Source organism: Mycteria americana, chromosome 1, assembly GCF_035582795.1.
Source record: "Mycteria americana isolate JAX WOST 10 ecotype Jacksonville Zoo and Gardens chromosome 1, USCA_MyAme_1.0, whole genome shotgun sequence".
NCBI lineage: Eukaryota > Metazoa > Chordata > Aves > Ciconiiformes > Ciconiidae > Mycteria > Mycteria americana.
The window spans coordinates 191,838,731-191,862,914 of record NC_134365.1 but is presented as its reverse complement, the minus strand read 5'-3'; the positions used below and the strand labels follow the sequence as shown (position 1 = coordinate 191,862,914).

Sequence of the window (24,184 nt, the reverse complement as noted above, 5' to 3'; positions counted from 1 at the left end):
CCTTCCCACAGCTGCAGGTCTTCACAAACTGCTCCAGCATGGGTCCCTTCCACAGGGTGCAGTCCTTCAGGAGCAGACTGCTCCAGCATGGGTCCCCCACAGGGTCACAAGTCCTGCCAGCAAACCTGCTCCAGCATGGGCTCCTCTCTCCATGGGTCCACACGTCCTGCCAGGAGCCTGCTCCAGCACAGGCTCTCCACAGGCTCACAGCCTCCTTTGGGCATCCACCTGCCCTGGTGTGGGGTCCTCCATGGGCTGCAGGTGGGTATCTGCTCCAGCATTAACCTCCATGGGCTGCAGGTGGGTATCTGCTCCACTGTTAACCTCCATGGGCTGCAGGTGGATATCTGCTCCACTGTTAACCTCCATGGGCTGCAGAGGGACAGCTTGCCTCAGCACAGGCTGCAGGGGAATCTGCTCCAGCATCTGGAGCACCTCCTTCCCCCTCCTTCACTGACCTTGGTGTCTGCAGAGTTGTTTCTCCCACATATTCTCGCTCCTCTCTCTGGCTGCAGTTGCACAGGTTTTTTTTTCCCTTAAATATGTTATCCCAGAGGTGCTACCACCGTCACTGATTGTCTTGGCCAGTGGCGGGTCTGTCTTGGAGCCAGCTGGCATTGGCTCTGTCGGACATGGGTGAAGCTTCTAGCAGCTTCTCACAGAAGCCACCCCTGTAGCCCTCCTGCTACCAAAACCTTGCCACGCAAACCCAATACAGCTTCCACACAGACTGAGCTTTAGATGGCTGATGCAGCTCTCCAAGTCCCAGGTTGCAGGGTGTGCCTGGGACCTCTCTCTGAGGCCAGGAGAGATGGCCCTCTCCTTCAGGAGGTGTGCTGTCTTGGAGAAGCTGTGCTGACAAATGGAGGAGTTATAGGAGGAAGTGAGCAGGATGCACCACATCAGGAAAGATGAAAGGGAGATAGACAGGATCTCCTCTGAGACTTAACAGCTTGAAGACCCTCAGACCCCATCTGCAACAGGGAAGCAGGCAGTGTCTGCCTCGCACTATCAAGGTAAGCAAAACCTCTGGAGGAGGAGAAGGATGGAAGCTGGTGACTTCTGGCATGAAGAGGAAGGTTCCTGTCCCACCTAAGGCCTTACAGCTGTAAAAGTTCACTGCCCTCAAAGTTGAAGAGGAGCTAGATGTGCCTTCAAGCAAAGAACCTGGTCCACCTAACCCTAAACCATGCAAGACTTACCAGGAATAAACGGCAAGTCATCGTAATGGGTGACTCCCTGCTACAGGGGACAGAGGCACCCATCTGTCAACCCAACCAACCGTTTAGAGAGGTTTGCTGCCTTTTGGGGGGCCAGGATCTGGGATATTATGGAGAAACTACTGAAGTTCGTCCAGCCCTCTGACTACAACCTCCTGCTGTTACTCCATGTGGGCGCAAATGATAGTGCCAGGGGAAACCTGGACGGTATCAAAAGTGACTACAGAGCTCTGGGACAGTAGTCATGGGCATGGGGACCCAGGTGGTGGTCTCAATCCTGCTGGTGAGGGGAAGGGGAGTGAGGAGGAGGGCACTAATAGGACAAGTCAATAATTAGCTGCAGAACTGGTGCTGACAACAGGGGTTTGGGTTCTATGACTGTGGGACCCTGTTTGCAGATCAGTGTCTGCTTGGGAGAGGTGGGATCCACCTCACTAAGTGGGGCAAAGCTATTTTTGCCACTAGGATGGCTGACCTCATTAGGAGAGCTTTAAACCAAGAATGACAGAGGAGGGAGAGAGTGAGGGAGTGACGGACAGGTTCGCTGAGCAAAGATCATGGGTGGTGTGATGGAAAGGGATCACAAAATCAACAAAATGGATTTTAAGCAGGGTCAGCTCCAGTGCTTGCATGTAAGAAAGGAAGTGCCTACAAGGCACCATTATGGAGAAATCCCCAAACCCTTTCTAGGAAGTCAACATGCTGGGGTGCCTCTGTGAAGTGTCTGTACACTAACACACTCAGAATGGGGAATAAACATGATGAGTTAGAGATCTGTGTGCAGCTGCAGGGCTACAGTCTTACTGGGATCATGGAGATGTGGTGGGATGGCTCCCGTGGCTGGAGTGCTGCAAAGGAGGGATACAGGGTCTTTAGGAAGGACAGGATGGGAGGATGAGGAGAGGGAGTTGCCCTTTATGTGAGAGAACAGCTGGAGCGCATGGAGCTCTGCCTGGGGATGGATGAGGAGCCAGCTGACATCAGTTTATGGGTTAGGATTAAAGAGGGGACAGGTAAAGGTGGCGTTATAGTAGATGGCAGAGTGTACCCTCAGCAAGTTTGCAGGTGACACAAAACTGGGAGGAGATATGCCAGAGGGTCATGCTGCCATCCCGAGGGACCACAACAGGCTGGAGAAATGGGCTGACAGGAACCTCGTGAAGTTCAGCAAAGAGAAGTGCAAAGCCCTGCACCTGGGGAGAAACAGCCCCAGGCACCAGTACATGCTGGGGGCTGTCCAGCTGGAAAGCAGCTTGGCAGAAAAGGACCTGGGGGTCCTGGTGGACAACAAGTTGAACATGAGCCAGCAATGTGACCTTGTAGCAAAGAAAGCAAATGGCACCCTGGGCTGCATTAGACAAAGTATTGCCAGCAGGTCAAGGGAGGTGATCCTTCACCTCTACTCAGCACTGGTGAGGCCACACCTGGAGTGCTGTGTCCAGTTCTGGGCTCCCCAGTACAAGAGAGACATGGACATACTGGAGAGAGTCTGAAAAAGGTGCACAAAGATGATTAAGGGACTGGAGCACCTCTCCTATGAGGAAAGGCTGGGAGAGCTGGGACTGTTCAGCCTGGAGAAGAGAAGGCTCAGGGGGATCTGATCAATGTATATAGATACCTGAAGAGAGGGTGCAAAGAATACGGAGTCAGGCTCTTTTCAGTGGTGCCCAGCGACAGGACCAGAGGCAAGGGGTGTAAACCAAAACACAGGAGGTTCCCTCTGAACATCAGGAAACACTTTTTACTGTGAGGGTGACCGAGCACTGGCACAAGTTGCCCAGGGAGGTTGTGGAGTCTCCATCCTTGGAGATATTCAAAAGCCGTCTGGACGTGGTCCTGGGCAACTGGCTCTAGGTGGTCCTGCTTGAGCAGGAGGGTTGGACCAGATGACCTTTGGAGCGCCCTTCTAACCTCAACCATCCTGTGATTCTTTCTTGAGGTGATGTCGCTATACTAGTTGATGCATACCATAATGTTTCTGTAATCAAGTTTGTCAGCTCTTCAAACTCGAAAAGATTATATATACATACATATATACAAAAAAGGAAAGGGAAGGTGTGTGTCCTTTTTCCTTTTGGTATCTTTCAACAATGCCTTCAACAGTGGTTCTTTGCCATGAAAGACTACTGAGAAGAAAGTGCTTCTTGTGGAATTATATTTCTCATGTCCCCGGGGAAAGGAGGAAGTATTTAAAGAAATTCTTCTCACTTCATCTAACTGCATCCAGCAAACAACTTTTTTTGAAGACTGCTGTGTTTAAGAATATTTAACAGTAAAAGCTGCTACCTTGAGCTTGATGTAGACTTGCTTTAAAATACGGAGAACGCTGTCTTCTTCAAAGCTGGTGTTTGAAATGGAAAACATTTTGGTAAATATCAAATATTCAAAATAGCTGCTAAATTCACCAAAAATATGAAAAGAGTCTGCTTTTATAGCTCAAAGTTGCTCATTTCTCATCTTAAACAGAGTAAGATACATTTGTAATACCACGCACTGTAACTACACCTCTTGTGATAAAAATCAGAAAACTTCTTGTTCTGTAACTGGTGACACAGGGAAACTGTATAAAATAAGGGGGGGGGTGAATAAAAGATTATTACCATCTATTTATCAAAATGGAAAGAGAGCACAGTTTTCACCTGAAAATAAGTTTTGTGGTGATAGTTTATAAGAGAAGCAAGGGTACAGTTAACTTCATTGCACAGGTAAGAAGATGGGCCACAGAAAGAGAATGTGAATTAACCTGTCTCAGCATGTCATTTCAGCATCTGGCAGTAAACCCAGATGTTTTCCCAGATGTGTAACCAGTCCCAACTTTGCCCAGAGAAATGAGATGCAATACCTGTTTCTAAAAGTTGCACTAGAAAGTAATTTTCAGTTAAGGTTTAGCAATATATTTACTAGTAGCAAATTCATTTTAATAAGAATGAATCATGCTTCCCAGTGAAATGGTTGAGGTATTTCCACTAATTGTTTGTACCCAAATGTTTTCTTAATCTTTGAATGTAACAATTTGGACACACCATCTCTTTGAGTGCAAAACTTTGTATTGACTAATCCTGTATGTTTTCTGAGCCCTTCTGAGATTATACCGTGGCAGCAAGATACAAAGTGTGAATCAGGCTTTATTTGCGCATCCACAAACCAATGGAACTGACAGGCCACGTAATACAGGTTGCATGTAGATCAGTTGAGTTGTTATTTTTATAATACTGGAACTGCTTATGGTGCTTCGGGGATAGATGAAGTCAGGTTAGTACTATTCCAAGGAGCTTAAAATCCTAATTAGATACTATAGAGCTAGAAATATCTGTCAAGAATTGCCTGAAAAGGTCCTCTTCCACAAAAGAATCATGCCAGGATACGGTAACATAGATGCTCTGCAAAGAGAAACTTTGTGATGTTCATTGGGTCCCTTAAATCCTATTGAGAGCAATTCTACTCCCAGGCCTACAAAGAGCATTCGGAGACAGGACATGCTATTCAGGTGCAAATGTTCACGAGAATACAGACCTGTGTGCCTATTCATGCTGGTTTTCCTTTCTTCAGGCTTTCTTGGGAATGCACTGCCATGCATACAGCTGTGTGCGAAAAAAATAGAAGGAACGGGGTCCTGGTAATTGACGTGAATTTCTTGACCTTATCTGAGCGAGTTCTTAGATTATTTTTGCAGTACTTGCTCATCTTTGTTATCAGTTTGTGTTGATGCTGCTTGTATACTGACAACCAATCAAGCTTATGGCTGAGATAAGGTTTCACAAAGGTCCACAAGCGAATCAGTGAAACATAGATTCTTACATGTCTCTCTGAATCCAGGCTTTAAGGCCCAAGGATCCAGCTCCCCCAGCATCCTTTATGTGTTAAGAGCCAATGTTGCTTTTGGAAATGGGGTTAACTATTACCTCTTGCTGTAGTGAGGGCACCTGGTTGCATAAATGTGTCCAAAACAATGCTGCTAAGGTATTTGCAGGAAGCCTGCGACAGAAGATATGGAACAAAGCTAAGTGCCAAGTGATTCTCTTCACTGTTCCTTCCCTTACCTAGTTGCACAATAAAGTACTTTTCAGGTTATTGACATCTTGGATATGGATTTCTAGGCAAAAGCTCAAGGGATTAGGGAAAGCTCTCAGATGTACAGTGGCAGACCTTTTCTTGAGTGCTTCGTGTAAACTCCCTGTTGGGGCAAATCTTGAATGCTGAATTTTTGCAGGCTGAATATTTGCAAGAACAAAGAGTTGGTAGGACCGATTCCTTCCCGGATTGTTCGAGAGCCTTTTTATTTCTTTTATTTTTTTCCCCAACCAGACATTTTAGATTTTAGCTTTTCCTAGCCCCTTTTCTAGCCTTGTGTTGGACCTAAGGAAGCCCACCTGATCTGGCTGCCAAGATGAGTCAGCAGAAGAGCTCTTTATCTCCCCACGTGGTCCAAACGTCTGACACTTCCAGGGAAGAGGAATAGTTGCTTAGACACTGGAATTTCCTTTGCTGCAGTCAAGAGAGGTGGGCTGGGGATTAAATGAGATTGAAAGAACATTCTTGTGGGGAGTCATCTGCTAAAATGCCAGAAACTCAGTGTGAAGAGAAGTGCATAAATAAAACTAATGTCAGTTTTCCCTAATTCCAGAACGTGTCAAGAAAAGAATTTTTATCTTTGTGTATATGTATTTAGGTTGCATTGTGCCTGCCATCTAATTCAAGATAATACAGGCAGAGCAAAAATAGAAGCCAAGTCACATCCATGGAAAACTCTGGCACGTTTAGCAGACAAGACAGTTCCTAGCTTCAAGAAACATGAAGATTTGAGTCATATTTCTTGGATGCGTTCATTATATTGGCAAGCAGTACATGTTAAAATCCCCATTGTTCAGAAATCTGAATTCCCTTTTGCCGTAAAATATCTGTACTCAGAATAAGATGGCTTATGACCTTTTCATAAGTGAAAAAGAATTACACTGAATAATGATTTCAGTAGTTCGGTGAGGATTTTGTGTGGAAAAAGTGCAGCTCTTGGCCAAAGTAAACTCTGGCAAAATCGAGATAAGCTGGTGGAAGCGGCTTGTTTCATATAAGTTGGTAGCATGCTCCAGACAAAGTCATCTTTTCCTGCATGTAGGATGGAAATAGTGCTTCCCGCTTTGGGGGGACGTCAGGAGAACGCATCTAAGGAGTATGAGGCAGCCGGGGCCGTGTTCAGACTGCTTGTACCCTAACGCCTGTCACAACTCCATCTCTCCATTGTCTGAGGAATCAAGTCTGAGCAGCCTGAATCACTCATGACTAATCTGAATGTAGTAGTTATAACTCCTAAATTAAGCTCCCCGAGTAGGGGGTGTGAACACACCTTCAGACGTTACAGTAAAGGGAGGGCCATCTAATTATCTTAAGAATCTGTATTTTGCCAGAGATTTTTTTAGGAGAGGATTGAGCTGCTTGTAGCCTGTTTCCTCGCTTCTCATCCAATTCATCATCTTTTCTTCATCTGCTCTAAAGGCCCATTTTCCCACTAGTATTAAAACAAGTGATACACCAGCCATTTATTTGTCGCTGGCTGACAATTCCCAGGGAAACTTTGCCCCTACTTAAAAAGCGATGGTCAACATAATCCTGTCGGCCAAACCCCCTGCGGGAGACGCATGTCACCCAACAAAAGAGCTCTGCTGATGCTGCTTGAATCATTTCCTCAAACAGAGTGAGCAGTAGTGACAGATGGCCCTTTTTTCCAGCGTAACTCCACGTATTGCTGAAGCTTTTCCTTGCGGTGCCATGCCGGTTGGGATAAGGAAGCAAACCAAGCTGCCTGGAGGCTTCTCAGCAGCATTGGGTTGGGGCTGCAGGGAGAGGAGCCAGAGCTGGACCAAACGGTGAGGGCAAACCCGAAATCCTCTGCATGTGCTGCGTTCGCTGCTGCTGCTGTCCCGGTGGGGTGGGAAGGGAAGAGTCAGTGACTGTGACTGGTGGGAAAGCATACCTCTCCCACTCCAGAAAGGCTCTGGTAGAGCTCTACCCTAAATATTTTGTCCCAGGTCACACGGAAAGTCTGAATCAGGTGAACCAAGCCAGTGAGGAACCTGTCGGTGAGGAGAGGGAAGGGCTGATATCCCCAGCTAACACAGCCGTGCAAGTGGGAAGCAGCTTCTGGGCTAGTGAGTGTTAAACTGTCAAAAACGTTGCTTGTAGCTGCATCACTGCTCACTGCATTCAGGAGGGTGTTACTCTGCTAAAAAAAAATTTCCAGTTTTACTGAAATAGCTCTGTCCTCACTAGACATGCTTTGCAGGATAACACGCTGCTATTCCGCTGCTGATAAAGCCATCCTGTTGTGCGGATAGCCTTAACGCCGCTGCTATTCATTCTCCTCTGTAGAATGGCAATCATAATATTTCTGTTCCCTCACCCTTTGTCTTCATCCTAAGAGCCAGGGATGTCAGATCCATCCTGGGGAAATGGCCAGATCCCCCAGGTTCGGCTGTCAATTCGGCTCTGCATCCGTCGCTCCACAATGAGCCTCCCACTGAGGGCGGTTGTGGGGGAAGGTAGACTGTGACCTTGTGTAGCAACGAACCGCTTAGCCGTGCTTTATTGTTTAGTACCTTATTGTTGCTTTCAGGATTGCTCTGTAAGAAAGTTCGTTCCCTTTTAGGGCCATCTCTGTTTCTGCCCTTTGTTTCTCTTCCTTCCTTATTTTCCTGTCTCTGAATGTAGCGACGCACATGATTTATACCAGTGCAAACCCTGTTGCATTGACGTAGAAGGATCTGCAGCTGCTGGTGTTAGCCTGACTGGTGAATTGCTCGGTGGCTTGGACTCCTCCTAGAGCCTGGAGTAATTTTGCACTAGAGTAAGTGACGCTGCAGCCGTCTCTGCCCAGTTCCTCTCTTGGTCTGCATGATCTTGTCTTTGTGAGGAGTTGTGCTGGCCTGCAGCCAGGCTCCACTTCTTTATGTCCACGTGCTCCAGAGAATATATCTAAATACATTCTCCTAGTTGCCCTACCTAGTCACAGTGCTTTCGCCTGGCCCTGCTTTCCTTATCCTCCGAGGAGAGCAAAACTGCTTTGACCATATACAAAGATGCTACCATTGCAATGATTGAGCAGAGCTACAAGCAGGCTGGCACCTAAAGGAGAAAAAGCAGAAGTCAAAGCTGGCCTGCAAGAAGGCTGAAAACAAAACCTTGATCCAGGCACAGCTGGCCTCCCAGCCAGTTAGCCCTTTGCCCAGTGTGGGCTTCCTTTCCCTGTGCCATACACGTGTTCCCAGTCACATCAGGTTAAAATGAGGACAGCTTGCTCGAGAAACATCGTTACACAAATCCAGGCATGCCACGGCTGCGTTACGAAGCACATGACGTATTCTGATCCCATGAAGCACGCATTTAGACAACAGCATAAATCAGTAATCAATAAACATTTTAGACACAGTTTCTGTTCAGGATGTCTCATCAAGGCCTTTTGTTGTTGTTTTAATCGGGAGAACTTTAGCAAGGCTTTTTATTTTCAATCTGTATGAGTCTGAAAAAGGTGCCTTTTATCAGCAACCTTTAGCTGTGCTCTCTCCCAGTCTGTTACCAAACCCCATATTGCAGCAATATACAAAGTCCTGAAAGCAGTGCCCTGCACAGCACAGTGTTCAGGCACTAAAAATTAACTTGAAAATTGCCTAAAATGCATTGCAAACCAGCATTAATTGCATAATGAACCTGGATGGTGCCATGAGGCAATGGTTGGTTAATGCCAGCTGAAGTCAGTAGCGAACAACTGGCAGCAAGAATGCCTTTTCCCCTTGGAAAAGCTGGAAAACTTGGGAAAGGCACCCGCAGTGTCAGGGGGTGCTGCTCCCCTCACGAGGGGTAATATGTATTTGTTGAATCACTCTTAGCCTGCAGTGTTAAACTGCCTGCAAAAGTTAAAACACGCTCATTGGCTTATTTACACTGATGGCAGCGTGTAAATCATGCAAAACCCTTCTACCAGGCTGTCAATGGATCTGGCATACGCTTGTGCACTCGCTAGACCTTTCGCCCAGAGCATTGGTGGTTCTCGCTTAGGAGATGATGCCTGAAGATGGCTCAGGGCATCCTGAATTGCTCCGACTCTCCTTTTAACTACCAGTAGCTGCCCCATGTTCTTTTAAATGCCGTGAAGAAGCTACTTCATTAAAAATAAAACGTCCATATTGGGTGAAGCCGAAAGTCTGCTCAGCCCCACATACGGCCTCCAACACACTGTCCAACGGGAGCCATAAACACAGCGGCCAAAAGTGGATTTGTAGGGAAGACCACAGCAGACGGCAGGTGTGTGATGATGCTTTCCTGAATACCCTGTAATTAGCCAACATTTGTGTAGTGCAAATCACAAAACAAGTCTCAGCACAATACCTGAGATGCGAAGTGACCACCTTGCCCAGAGAAGGAGCCTGGTTTGTATTGGATTGTCCTGGAGTGTCCTGGTTTCAGCTGAGATAGAGTTAATTTTCTTTATAGTGGCTGGTATGGGGCTATGTTTTGGATTTGTGCTGAGAACAGTGTTGATGATACAGAGATGTTTTAGTTGTTGCTGCACTAGTCAAGGACTTTTCAGCTTCCCGTGCTCTGCCAGGTGCGGAAGAAGCTGGGAGGGGACACAGCCAGGAGAGTTGATCCAAACTGACCAAAGGGCTATTCCATACCATATGGTGTCATGCTCAGTATATAAAGCTGGGGAAGAAGAAGGAAGGGGGGACATTCGGAGTGATGGCGTTTGTCTTCCCAAGTAACCGTTACGCTTGATGGAGCCCTGCTTTCCTGGAGATGGCTGAACACCTGCCTGACCATGGGAAGTAGTGAATTAATTCCTTGTTTTGCTTTGCTTGTGTGCGTGGCTTTTGCTTTACCTATTAAACTGTTTTTATCTCAACCCTCAAGTTTTCTTACTTTTGCTCTTCCGATTCTCTCCCCCATCCCACTGAGGGGGAGTGAGCGAGCGGCTGCATGGTGCTCAGTTGCCAGCTGGGGTTAAACCATGACATGGAGGTAGGTGGTTTGAAAGCTGCAGAAGAGCCTGGTTACCCATGTCCTGGTCAAAAACTGTGAGTGCAGAGCCAAAGTATAAATAAATAAATAGTGCAGGCAACTTGGAAGAGGCATCGCCACCGCATTTCCACCCCAAAGCAGGAGCGGTCAGCTATTACCCATGCAGCTTTCCAGAAAACATCGCTCAGCCTGCGGCCCATTCCCAAGGGAGTCTTTGGAGAAAGGTATTCAGTAGTAGCAGAGGGAATAACTGTTTCAATCCCCATTCCTGGAAAACAGGCAAGGGCATATAGCACTTGTGCAGTAATTTCAGGGTCTTTGGAAAGACTCAAGAAATATTTGCATAATTGACTTAAAAGTGGCACATTGGCACCAATAAGGGTGTCCATGTTCATCGTCTTCCTCGTGTGGGCACTAGGCTTCATAAAGTCTCATGAGCCGTCCAGGCCAGGAACAGATTCAGCTGCAAAACACTGGGGAAAAAGTATGTTCAGCAGTTACGTTGGCTCTGAGGGGAATGAGGAAAGAAAAAATTGTCTTTTTTTTCTAAACGGAAGCCTAAAGCCCAGTCTGTACGCCGCTTTTCTGTTGTTCAAGAAAAAGGCTACAGGGTTTGGGAGAAGGGTGCAGTTTTCCTCCACAACGCTTACAGAGGTGTAATTCAGGGTGGTAGGCACAGGTACTTTGGCATAATAATGTATTTCCCCCTTTTTGGTGTAGATAAGTTACACTGCTAATACTTTCTGGTTGGAATATCTGCTTCCATGCAAGGCGAGCAGAGAAAGAGGCGTGGGGATTACACAGTAGTAGAAGAATGAAAGTGAAACAACTTTTGTGTTTGGATGGGGCCTGAGTGTCTGTCAGGAGCAGCAATCTGGGAACTGTTTCGCAGAGCCACATGTTTCAGACTAGTTCTAGGCTCTCAATTCATGGCAGAGATAGCTTTTGTTATTTTGGTAATTCCTTTCTAATGCATTTTGATGGAGCAAGGTCCTACAATTTGAAGGCATTTTTCATTTCAGCCTATTGAGAAAGTAAAATGTTCCTAACTCCAGTTCCAAGAAGCGTAGTTGTACAGCCACATCTTTCATTTTGAAAAGGAGCAGGGGCAAGCCGCCTGCCTTGCAGATTTGCAAAGCGACTGTGCTGGGACATGTAATGCATCCATCTGTCTTGTAAGCCTCATAAAACCATCTCTCCTTCACTGACAAGTACCTGGTTTTTCCAATGCATAAGTGAAAACAAACCAAAAACCAAGCAAAAAAAAGAGGGACTTAAATGCAGGCGCAGTTGCATCCTTTTAAAGACATTCATTAGTTGTAGCTAAAAGCTTGTTAAAACTTGGAACCAAAACTGATCATAATTTTTTCAGTACAGTCTGAACACTGGGGCTGTGCAGGATAAGGGAGGATCCAGCTGCGTGCAGCACCTTCAGTCCTGTAGCTAGGAAGGAGCTAATCTCGGTAATGAGTTTCTGGACCCAGCACAGAGAATGGTCCTTCTCCCCTTTGCAGGAATCACCCACACACCTGCAGACGACACCGAGCCTTTCCCCTGTGGTGCGCGCAGAGGCCAGCTGCCTGCTTCCTCCTGCCAGCTTCACAAGGGGATGGCGAGCGACGGCAGGGAGCAAGGGCTTGCTCCTTCTCCAGCGCTTTACTACTACGTAAGACTGCAGCAGCCGTGTCGCATAAGGCCCCAGCTCCATCCATTCCCCAAGCACTGCTCCTACCGCGCACGCCGCCCTCCACGGCCTCTCCTTGTGCGGCCACAGCAACATGCCCTACCATGCATACAGGCATTATTCTAAATAATATTTGATAGTCATAATTGGTATTGCATATAGATCCGTGGTGCCAGTTGAGTACATCACTGTTGAAATCTGATTTCTAATGCCGTTAATGATGTTAATGAAGAAAAAAACCTATTTTTTTTAACTGCAGGAAACAAATAGCAATCCTGTCTGCTTTCAGATAGGCCATAAGACCTGGGAAAATAGCTACTAGCAACACTATTTGCATTTGCAAGAAGCATTCCTGTTTTTATCCAGTATATTCTAATGAATTTTTCTAATGATGGTAACCCTTTCATAAATGTCCCACAGTGTGGTAGCGGCATTTTAATCAGCAGGCTTTGGTGGAAAGTGAAATATCCAAATTAAGTGATAAGCTTGAGTATCAAGTGTTCTGGGGAATATGCTGTTTTGGGACAGGGTGACCTTCACAACCACTTTTTGAGATGAGCCCCATAAAAACCTTTTTAAAAACCTCTGCAAATAAAATAAGCTAATGTAGCAGTCCGCAGGAGAGGACAGACTCGCAGTCATATGGGAACGAAGGCCACGTGAGAGGAAATACAACTTAGTGGATGCTAATTCACACCTATAAACTACTGTGCACAAAAGCAGCTGGGATTGAACTCCCCATTCCTTTCCAACTTAAAAAAAATTTGCAGCACTATTGGGGTAATCATCCTTAGAGAAAGGCTCTTGGGGGGAACTGAACAAGGGCAGAGAGAGAAGAGGAGACCCAGGATTTAAGCCTAGCAGCAGCAGCAGCACCAAGAAGTCTGGCTACAGATGCCCAGAAAGGTGCTGCTGCCTGTGCTTCTGCTCCCACCGATATTATGGGAGTGCAGCTGGGTGAGCTTCAGCAATGAAACGGCACATCATCAGTGAGGAATCTTGCTAAAATCTCCGTCAATTATTATTATTATTGTGGTTGCTCTCTGGTAAACCTATTTTAAGCATGCCAACTTCTCCAGCGTGCATGCCCAATGAACACACTCGATGTTAATCTTAAGTGATACATTCCTGGGTGTGCTTCGAGTCTTTGCAGCAGTTTTTTGCTTGCAAAGGAGCAGGACACTTGAGAGGGTTGAGCTGCAGCCTGCCCCAACCCTTCACAAAGTTCAGAGGAGTTGTGGTGCCAGGGTTCTTACCTCTGATGGGTAGATTAGCTCACCAGCTCCTCTTCACCCCTGAAATCTGGCTCAACTTGGACAGCAATCAGTCCTTTCCATTTTTCCTTGTGAAATTCCCTGTAACGGCTTCAGAGCTTAGATGCAACCACCTTTGTTCGAAATGCAAAATGACAGCAAGCAGATGCCTTTATAGACAGCAAAAAGCTTGAAGAAGGGCAGAGCAAATAAACAGCAAAAATTAAATATATAATATTGCCGCACAGAGAGGAGCTTTCTCTTCAAAACGAAGCAATTAACATGTACGGACTCATTCTGCCGGGCTGGGAGGAAGCAGGAGGCACGTTATTTAAACGAATTGCCATGTAGCCCGTGATTATCATTAGGATTCATTCAAACGCAGGCATTCAGTAAAGCTTCTGCTCTGCGGCTGGCTCCGGGCTGCCTCTCTATCAGTACCTATTGTTTCATAATCTCGCCATACTCGACGCTTTTTTTATCCCAACCAAGTCTGCCTTGTTTATTACCCTCCCCAGTGACTAAGCCGAAGCGCATTAACAATGCACGGTTTCATTCGGCTTTTTCTCGTGTTAGCTGAAAGAGAGATGTGTTCTCCCCTAATTGCAGAGGATCTCTTCAGCTTTGCAATTTCTGTATTGAAAGCTTGTTTAGGGGAAGGCGCGGGGATATACATAAATCTGAGAACTCACTGGCAGGGGAGATAATTGCTCTTTCCCTCCAAGCATGGCAGAGCCCTCCTAAACAGCTCCGCGCAGGCAAGTTTCCGCAGGGCGGACGGGAACCTCGCACGAGGCTCAGCAGCCATGGGCTCTCTTCCTCCATCCCAGCCAGGTGGTTTCCCTCTGCCAACAGCAGCCCAGCTCAGATGGGCTCTCCAGGGCCTGATCTGGCTGTTCCCGGCCGCGCTCTGCCCAGACAGCTCCCACGTGGGGTCTGCAGTCGAGTGGGACAGGGATGTGCTGCTGAGCGCAGAGCTTGCCCCTTGCACAGGCACCACCATCGCATGATTCCTGCAGGGAAGGAATCACTTTGTGGCGATTCCTCCTCTTCCTTGCGAGAAGATGGGGCTTGTCACAAATATTCCCAGATTTTTAATTTTTTTCTCCCTCTGTTCTGATTCAGAACAAAACCGACGTCTTTTTGATGCTTTGGGAGCATTGACCTGACTGAGGGGGAATCTACCTTCCCAAATGTCCGGGGGAGCAGCCTGGGTCATCCCCAAGCAGCCCCAAACCTTGCATGGCCACCTTCCCCGTGGCACCTCTGCAATGCCCCCCATGCTCGCAGCATCCTGTGGCAGGTGAGTTGCAGCACCAGGAATCCCATCCCTGCCCAAGCCCCAGCATACTTAAATCTCCCTCGGCATCTTCCCTCGCCCTTTCTCCCCTTCCATGAATGTCTGTGCCTCCCAGCACAGGCCGAGCACATCCAGCGCCCGGGCCACTCCACCGCATGGACACGCAGACTCGCCATCGCTCACCTCTCCCCTTCTGCCAGGAACATGCTGCAAAACCACCCATCCCTCTTGCAGAAAGCTGGCCCCGTCATCTTCCACAAAACCGCTGCATCTCGCCTATCGAAACCTCGAAACGACGTTTTCAGGAGGAATTTGGAGCATCCTTTGGGGTGGACTAAACCGCCTGGAGCTCCAGGCTTCAGGCTTCAAAGTGCTTCACAGATGCATTCACACCATCAAAGCCTCTCTATCCACGATCGAAAGGAAAGTGCAGCACTAGGTATATAAAATACAAAATGTAATATAAAAAAATATATATTTCATATATAATGTGTCTATATAAACAAAAATTATATAGATTATATAAATCTATATATACACATGTAGAGCATTTATATATGAAACATATTGATACTATATAATAGCAAAGACAAATCTGTACTTCTATACTATGTTCATATATTTACATTTATAAAGATGTATTATGGCTATGCAATGTACTTGAGTCGCTGTTTTTAGCTCAAATAAGAAGTTTTTCAGACTAACCTTTTCCCACATGTCTGAGGAGAGAAGCCTGCGCCCAGAGGCGGATGCTTGTGCTTCACGTACCACAGATGGGGATGGAGGGGGGGTCTCGGAGGAGCTTTGATGTGATGAGCGGGGAGACCTTAAGCAATCGCAGGCCCAGGGCTTTGCTTTAGATCGCATCCCTTATGCGAGGGGAGAAGGTGCTTCCTCAGCTCACCCCACTTGCTGGTGCCTGAAGCTGTCCCTCTGCAGATTAGGGTAACCTTGTGGTAGCTCAGATCTGACCAAGACAGGAGGAGAACCATGTCCAGTGGGGCACGGAGCTGCGCTTGGCATGATGAACTGTCACCCAAAGCAGGTCTCTGTGCCCCAGGCCCTCCAGGGTGGGCTTGGCTGGGCTGCAGGTCGCTGGCTCTTGCCACTTCTGCTCTCTGAGCACGAAGTGCATCGATGCCGCGTCCCCAAGCCTGAACCCTCCCCAAGCTTCAGCAGCAGCTTGGCCAGGATTTTGAGGTTCACAACTCTGGATTTAGGCTTGGGAGCTGTGGGCTGAGCTAACCACAGCCACTAAATCCTCCTCTGGAGCAGGACCTCCGTGTGGTGCACCCCAAAAGGTACCTTCCACTGCAAAACAACTGCTGGGTGCTATGGGACCCCAAAGGGACCTGGGATCATGTGTGCCATGGTAGCTGGCCAGATGTGCTCACCTGTGTTAGATCACCAAAAATGCTGAGTCGTGAGAATGAAAAATAAACCCAGGTGTCTAAGAAGGGGTTTTTACCTTCAGTTTGAGTCTTGAGAGTGCAGCCAGCTGTGCTAACCCATCCTAAGGCTGCTAGAGCTAATACAGGCAGATGAAACCCCTAAATAGAGAGTGAGAGAGGAAAATGTAAGAACTGAAATAGCAGCATTTTGCAATTTCTGTTTTCTGAAGCATGCAGACATACTAACAAGGACATCTCAAGTCTATACTCCTTCCAGAAAGGGAAAACCACAATAAAATACTAACAAAAGTGTCTTATCTTCACTGAATGTTGATTTGCCCACCCCTCATTTTCTCATCTTTATCCCTTGCAAATTTTTAAGTTCATTTCCATATTTTCTGACATTTCTATGCATCATCTGTAACTGACTTCCATAGCAATTAACTCCCCAGGACATATCAATTGTGGAAGGGAAGCCCAAGAAATAAGCTGAGGGTATTCCTGAAGATGGACATTGTACAGCTAATGATTAATCATCATATGAATAATAAGGATGGTGATGGCTATGTGAAGAGTAACATATGGCAAACCATAGTGTAAATATTCTTCCCTCATCCTTTTTGCTTTTTGTCTTGATACGTATTTTGCTTCTTGGAATGTCAATATTGAGATGGAATTAACTAACAGATTAAATTACAAATCCATCAGCGCAAACGTATTGTGTTCCTGCAATTAGGATGTAAAAAAGATACAAATAACTTCCTAGCTAGTTATTTTAAAATATTTAAAGTAAAATAGCAAATAGGTGTTAAATTAAACACTCCAGTACTGATTGATTGACGTTAGCTTAGCCAGGCTTGAAGAGATTTTTCTTCCTTAGATGCAACAAGCACTGTGATGTGGCGTTGCCGGAGCGGGGGCTGACTACGGTTTCTTTGGCACAACTGATGCCACCCGAGTTCAGCTTTCAGCTTCCCAAATTACTTGTACAATCTCAGCTCCTGTAAGGGATTAACCTGCCGCTTTCGGGGACGGCTGGCTCTTGGTGTGAAATCCACAGCCCTACGCACTGCAGCGATGCTCCTCATACCTGCACAAACCCGTTGGAGCTCACCTGACCTGGCATCTTGTCACCTGGCGTGACCCGGCACATCAGCCCAGGGTACCCATGTTTTCACCTAAGACTTGGGCTCTGCCTGTCATCTCCCTGTGCAGCGGGCCACAGCAGCACCCTTTGGGGACAGGCACGTGGCACCTCGCAGCCAACATGACACATCCCAGGCCACCATGTCGCTCCAAAACCGAACACCCCAGAGGGTCAGCCCTCATCCCTGGCACGCGGGAGAGGACAGATGGCACCGTAAATCCTTGGGGTGGAGGTGCCCAGCTCTGGGCTCTGGGGTGCAATGCTCTATTGCATCCAAATAACTGTGAATGGGAGGGGACGGGGGGACCGGGCACGGGAACAAGCGGGGCAGCGTGGGGCGGTACCTGCACTGGGTGGCCCCTGTAAGCATCAGCCAGGCAGGAGTTGCTCCAGGATCCCTGCGACAGCAGACGCTACGGAGACCCTCCTCCAGCTTCAACCAGACTCACCTTCTTCAGCACAAGCCTAACAGGGATGTAAGCAGTTAAAACCCTGTGACTTGCTCAGACAGAGCATGATTTTATAGAGCCCTGCCCTCTCCTCCTCCTTTCTACCCCACAGCCTTAAGATCGTACAGTTTTCTTTCGTTTAAACTTAAGTTTATTCAAAAGAGAAACAATTGCTCTCTAGCCAGTTTAAACAATTGTCAAATAACCTGCTGTGACCAGGCAGAAAGAAAAAATGTGGGCGAAAAATACCCTGCTCTCCCCTGCCAAGTCGCCTTCCAAAGCAATAACTGCTCCCCCAGCTGATTACAGGTGTCAGGTTGCCTCAGGATCCCCTGGTAATTTTATAGGATGATCCATCAAGGAAACACATTACACAACTCTGAGCTCATAGGTTTATCTGAGCAGCTGCCAGATACATGCATGCAGAGATACAGCCCGGGCCACGGCCCCCCTTCCCACGGCAGGGTGACTTTGCTGGAGACCTGGGATGGGCTTCGTGGTCCACGTCCTGCCTAGAGACCTGCGTGGCTGGAGCCTCTGCCTGGGCAGAGGTCCCGGCGTTCATGGGGAGGAAACTTCGGAGGAGGAGGTAAGGCTTTTTAGGGAAGCGTCCGAGGAAAGATGTTAATTCACGGCAGCACGGAAACCTGGAGAAGGTCTTTTTCTCTTGGGTAAACGGCAAGTTCTCAGCTTACTGAAGATAAGAGATAGCATAGAGTTATCAGATTTTGGGGGTTTGGGGCAGGATAAAACTCAAAATATGGTAAAACTGTGTGATTTTTGTATAACTTCATTTTTTGTCACCCAGAAGAGGCACAAAAATGCAGTAGCTTTTCCCTGCTTTCTTTCTTAGACACACTGATGTTTGCTGTGCACCAGAAACAACCCTTGTGCTTCAGTGTCTTCCTTGTAAGCTCACCTAAAATCCAACGTTGTCAGCAGTTTGCCCCATCCATCACCAGGAGAAACTCGGTACACTGAAACAGTCATGCTGTTGCAAAACCGCTTTGGCGTATAATTCAACAAGTGTTGCTGCTCGTTTAACCTTTTCATCCTGTGTTGCGCCAAGAGCCATGAATGATTTTAAGAGGGTAACTCGCATCCCTCAGCAATTTCCAAGGGCACTGTCTTGTCTTTAAAATAATGAATACGTGATTCATGGCCAATAATTTCATCTTTTATACGTGCTTCTCTGCGGGGCTGAGGATATTTTAAAAGTCTTTGGCCCCAGAATATGCGTGCCTGTGTTAAGAGGCTGAAGGTGATGGGCACAGCCCATCCCACCCATGCTCATTGCTCAGAGCATCACTTGGGGTGGACTAGCCTGCCTGACATAGCTCAGCCTGCCTGAGCTACCCTTGCTCAGGCAGGCTGGTGTGCGGTGGCTAAAGGAGACAATTTAATCTTTAATCTTCCTATTTTCTCCCCAGTTTAAATCAACACCAAAAGCAGATGGGATGCTCTTGTGATTTGGCTTAAATCTGCTTCTGATCTGGGTAAGCTGAGTCGAGATCAGGCATTTTTATGCCATAGTATGTGGTTTCTTACATATAACCCCATCATTTCAAAGACAGGTTGGAGAAAGGAAGGGAAGACAAGGGAGAAGCAACAGTCCTGCCGTGACAAAGCCATTCCTGTGTTTCCTGGGGAAACCTGCTATGGGAGCCCATCAGAGTGGTCCAAAAAGAACCCACGCCAGCCAAACTCACCGTGAAGAAACCCAAGTGCAACAAAACCAGCCACCGGTGCCCTTTACAGGACTTGTGCCTGCTAAATCTAAAGATGAAAGATGATGCTTGGAAAACAAATTACTTGAGCCTTAATTGGGTTCTTTGCTCTCCCCTGTGTTGGCTCCCTGCTGCTCAAGAAGAGATTTGTAGGACCAGGGCATGAGCTTTGCTGAATGCCGCAAGCAAAATACCACAGGCAAGAATGGTGAGTGCATAGGGGACAGGGAAGGGTCCCTGGTACCACCAAGTGCAGGGCAGATCATGGAGCAGAGCAGACGCTGTGCCTTCAGAGCCAAACTGTAGTTAAAACTCATGGGGCAGCGTTCGGAAAGGGATTGACACGGCATTACCCATTATTTTGAAGGGTACGTAGGAGAGGAAATGTGACAGCCAGTCTAGGTCTGAAGCAATCCGACTTGTGGCCCCTGCTTCATTAGCAGCAAGCATCTGCTCTGGGTCCCTTCCCCATTTTTTGGCTTCTTACACGTGTGTTAAAAAGCCAATTCCTTGAGCCATGGACAGGGCTGGCACCTTGGGAAATCACTGCTATAACAGACTGGTTCAGACCTATGCTTGTGACAGTTATCCAGGTTGCTGCTGGTGTTCCCCATGCCCATCACGGTGGCATCTTTCATCACTGTGACTGGCCTTTGCAGAGGTCTCCTGCTGATCTGCCAGAAATGCAACCTGGGCAGCAACTAAGGAGAGCTGATGAAAGACATCTGCCCTCTAGTTCATTGTTTCACTTGTTGGCGTCCTTTTGGGGAATGAACTGATACGTAGATGCTCAGTAATACTCACTAGGAGGGATATATTGCTATGTTAACGTTATAAGTAACTTCCAAAAACTACAGCTCCAAATAACATATGTATATTGGTCAACTATATCTAAGATGTGAAGTTTTAATAGCTGCATTCGTCTTCCTGAATTTCTACTAGATTTACAAAATGCATTCATATTTCACTCTCTCCCTACCAATACGGGTTCCTAATGATCTGCATAGAAATCTTATAATTTCTGCCTTAACTGTTAAATGTAAAAGTTAAATATAAAGGGAAGGTGAAGAGTGAGTGGCCTTCTTCCCTCCTCATAATCTGCAAGGATTTCCCCTCCAGCTTCAGGACCCCATGCATATTCCCAGTGTTGGATACCACTTAAAAATATAACTATAATTATTAGCAAACCATCACCAGCACCTAGCGAGAGTCCAAACAAAACCCCAAACGTATTAGCTATCAAACCAGGTATTTATATCTAACTGCATCTCAGTCTTTTGAGACTCTGTAGTAAGCAGAGATGTTTATTCTGGCACTTTCCCCATAGCAACCTACGAGGTTTCATATATAACAACCATCAGTCAATGCAGGTTGAGCATATTTGGAGCAGAGAGACCCCCTGCACTGCTGTCACAGCTGTAAGCTTAAATTAAAAAGCACAGTTATCTTTTGTAGCCTGGAGCACTGTTATCTCTTAAAATACAAGGAAGTCCTATTCCTTTCACACTGATGGAGCAATACCAGGGATTCACCAAGTATGCTCTATACAACATTTAAAAAAAAAAATTAAAATCTGTGGCACTGACATAATTACCTGAACTCTCACTTATTACCTGGAATGACAGAAATCTGGCAGGAATTTTGGCAGAGCCAGCGCCGATTTTCTGCCAGGGAAGGAATTCCCCGTAGCCAGGAGGGCGGCTTTCGGTTTCTTTTCCACTTGGCCTCCCTCTTGTTTTAATACCGGCTTGCTGCGTGCTGACGAGGGACGTGGCGATGCGCAGAGCGGAGGGGGACAGCAGCTCAGCATTTCATGAAGCCAGCAGCGTTCCCGCCGAGGGGCAAGAGGGAGCGCGTGGGTCTGCCCAGGGGTACTCTGAAGGGGACCCACCCAGAGGTCACTCCAAACGGGGGCCCTTGTCGCTATCATTTTTCAAAGTGGATGAAGAAGTCTCGCAGGGTTTTGGGGTTTACCACTGTTGTTTTTCCTCCCTGCTTGTATTTACCTTGGCAGCAAGGGAAATATTGAGTCATGTTGCTGCAGGTTTGCTGGAGGGATTCTGGGAGGCCCCGGTGGTCTCTCGCTTAGTAGCTGGCTGAGGGCAGGAAAAATAGCCTGGGAAAAGAAAAAAAAAACCCGTCTCCATTAGTTCTCTGACCTGGCTCACCACCAGCCTGCCAATTGCCCGTACTGGCTCATAGCGGGGACCCTCGGCAAGCAGAACCAGCCCTCGCAGCTGGGCTGGCAGGGGGGATGCTGCCCCAAAAGGCAGCACCCCTCTCCCCACCTAAATAAATTGGTATAAAATACCAATTTCAGCTAAATTTTAGTAGCCACACCAGGCTGGCTGACACCCAGTTCAACTCAGCCAGATTTTACATCAACTGTGTTGCATCATCCTAAAACTATCTGCAAACAAATGCTCACAAAACCCTCCCTCCCCTCTCAATTACTCCACACTCACATTTTTTATTTGTGTTATGTTGTCGTCATCATGCTTCAGCTTAGATATAACATTGCCAACACTCATGCTGTTTGAGGTTGCACTTTAAATCCACTGCAGCTTGAGAGAAGCAGTGAAGTAGGAATTACAGCGCTCCTTATTAGTTTTCTTTTGTTCTTCTTTCCCTTCCCTTCTTTCCCTTCCCTTCTTTCCCTTCCCTTCCCTCCTCTCTTCTCCTCTCTTGCCTTGCCTATTTTCCTGCCTTTTCTTGCCTCTGCCTGCTTTTTCTTCTTTCTCCCTGACCTTGCCTTGCCTCGCCTTGCCTTTTTCTTGCCTTGCCTTGCTCTCTTTTCTTTTGCCTTGCCTTGCCTTGCCTTTTCCTTGCCTTGCCTTGCCCTTCTTTCTTTTGCCTTACCTTGCCTTTTTCCTGTCTTGCCTTTTTCTTACCTTCCCTTGCCTTGCCCTTTTTCTTGCACTGATGAAGAAGAGCTGAAAAATCCCTCCCAGGCTCACCCTGAAGACAAAGCCAAACTCAGGACTGGCTTAGCTCCATGTCTGCTGCTGGAAACCACCACTCGGTGCGTCCATTTCACAAGCACTTTGGATGTCCCTGCCCTGGGATGACAGCATCCATCGGTGGATGCCGGGGACAGGAACAGCAGTCAGCTGCAGTGGTGCCTCTGGGATGCAGCTGGACACCCCACGCCGAGGTTGGAGGTGACGGACCCCGATCTCCTCCAGCAGGGCCCCAGCAAGCCCGGTGCGGTGCGTGGCATTGTTCCATCCTTGCTGGTGAGCCATGGGGCCTCAGTCGCCTCGGCCGAGTCCCAGGGGGACGCACTGGGGTGCCCTTGTGCCAGCCAGCCCGCAAGAGCAGGGCAAGGAGCTGAAGACACTCGCATTTAAGCAAGCTCGCTCACAGCTGGTGAGATGCCATTGTAGCAAGTGGTTGTTGCCACCCGCTCTGCTGGCTGCAATGATAAAAAGAGACAATTTAGAGCTGTACAGCTCTGACTGGGAGCGTTTCCCAGCTCCTGGCTCTGCATGTGCTTCTCAGCCATGCCCCGGCTTTGCTCTGTGTCTTGCAGATCCTGAAGTGCCTCAACCTGTGCGACATTAAGGGCTCCTGTCTGCAGCTCTGCAGCCTCCTCACTGCTCCAGGTCTCCCCCTCCACGCTGCTGGGTTCTCTCCAGCCCCTGGGCAGTGGTTTTCCCTTGTCAACCCACGTTGTTCTTGTCTTATTCTCATGGCCCTGCACCTGCAAGCCCTGTTATGACAGGGTCCTGTGAGAAGTGATGGCCATCAGCGTGGGAATCACCTTCCTTTCCCATTCCTGGGCTGCCACTCTTGGTTTACATTAGGGGACCTGACAAAATGCATGCACAAATCTTCACAAGCAACCAGTTTGCCCTGTCAGCGTATGCTCCCATCAGCATTAACAGCTTTGTAAGCAGGAACAACCAACGTGGAGTTTAAGGGGATAAAAAAAAAAAAAAGAAAAATACATATAGTCACCATGGGAAATTTGTTTGCAGGGAGGGCACCCACACCACCAGAGAGGATGCCCGGGGGGGACACTCCTCTGGGGTCCTCCTGTTCCTTCTCCTCCCAGCTGGCCACAGGGGTGAGTTTTCCTTTCCCTTCTGTTTCTCTCCTTTTATTTTTTTCTTTCCCAAAAAGCAGCTATTACCTCTGGAGTCAATGCACGCCACCAGCTACAGACCCCATGAATAAATCTTTGCGCAGGTCCAGCTGTCTCAACATCCTCCACACAACAAGCTGGGGGAGGCTGCGGGCAGCTGAGCACCAGCCAGCAAGCGAGCACCACCAGCAAATGGTGCCCATCTTCCTGCGGGAGCCCTGACGCTCCTGCGTTGAGATCACACAGGGGCAGGCTCCAGGTGTGATGCAGAGCTGGGCAACCAGGAGACGAGGTCTACGTGATACCTGGTGGCCTGCAGGAAGAGGTCCATTCAGGCACAGCCCTGCTGGAGCACCCTCGCCGGACAAAGTCAAGGTCCATCAGAAAGGCAGAGAGCTGTGAGCAAAGAAACTGCCTGCGTGGTTGATTGTTCCTTCATGGTACATTATCTTCAAACATTTAAGGCAGCATCAAAGATGAAAACAAATTCCTATTCTTAACCAAAACAACTTGCAAGGCTTCCTGTTTTGATTAACAGCTCCAGTCCAAAGGGGGAATGCACGAATATACAAAACAAGGCTAGGATCCATTTTCCTGCCTCCCCTCTTCCATGGCACCATTTCAGCAGTATTTTGCTGGGAAGAGCGATGCCTAATGGATTCCCGGTGCACGTGAACCTTATCAGGTATCATTAGAAAGCCATTCAAAAGGATGAATGCAGGCCTGCTTTAAAAAGTGACAACGTAAAAATAGCGCTCCCTCACTTGACACATCTGACCAAGTAGAGCAGATCTCTACGTGCACTTAGAAAATAGCTATTTACTTCCATGACCGAAACGAAACCCTCTCCCTGCAAGCACGCACCCATATGCTTAGCCTTACGCGTGTGTGGCGTCTGGTTTATTCAGTCAAAATAG

At 47.6% G+C, this 24,184-nt stretch overlaps 1 long non-coding RNA gene across 1 annotated transcript; it reads right to left on the bottom strand.

Moving 5' to 3' along the window:
- Nucleotides 1–15,415: 15,415 nt before the first annotated feature.
- On the bottom strand, nt 15,416–21,279 carry LOC142404992 (uncharacterized). Its single transcript, XR_012774023.1, has 3 exons — nt 21,187–21,279; nt 15,935–16,016; nt 15,416–15,433 (listed from the first exon to the last, which is right to left on the bottom strand). It is a non-coding gene; the product is annotated as an uncharacterized LOC142404992 (long non-coding RNA).
- Nucleotides 21,280–24,184: the final 2,905 nt, after the last annotated feature.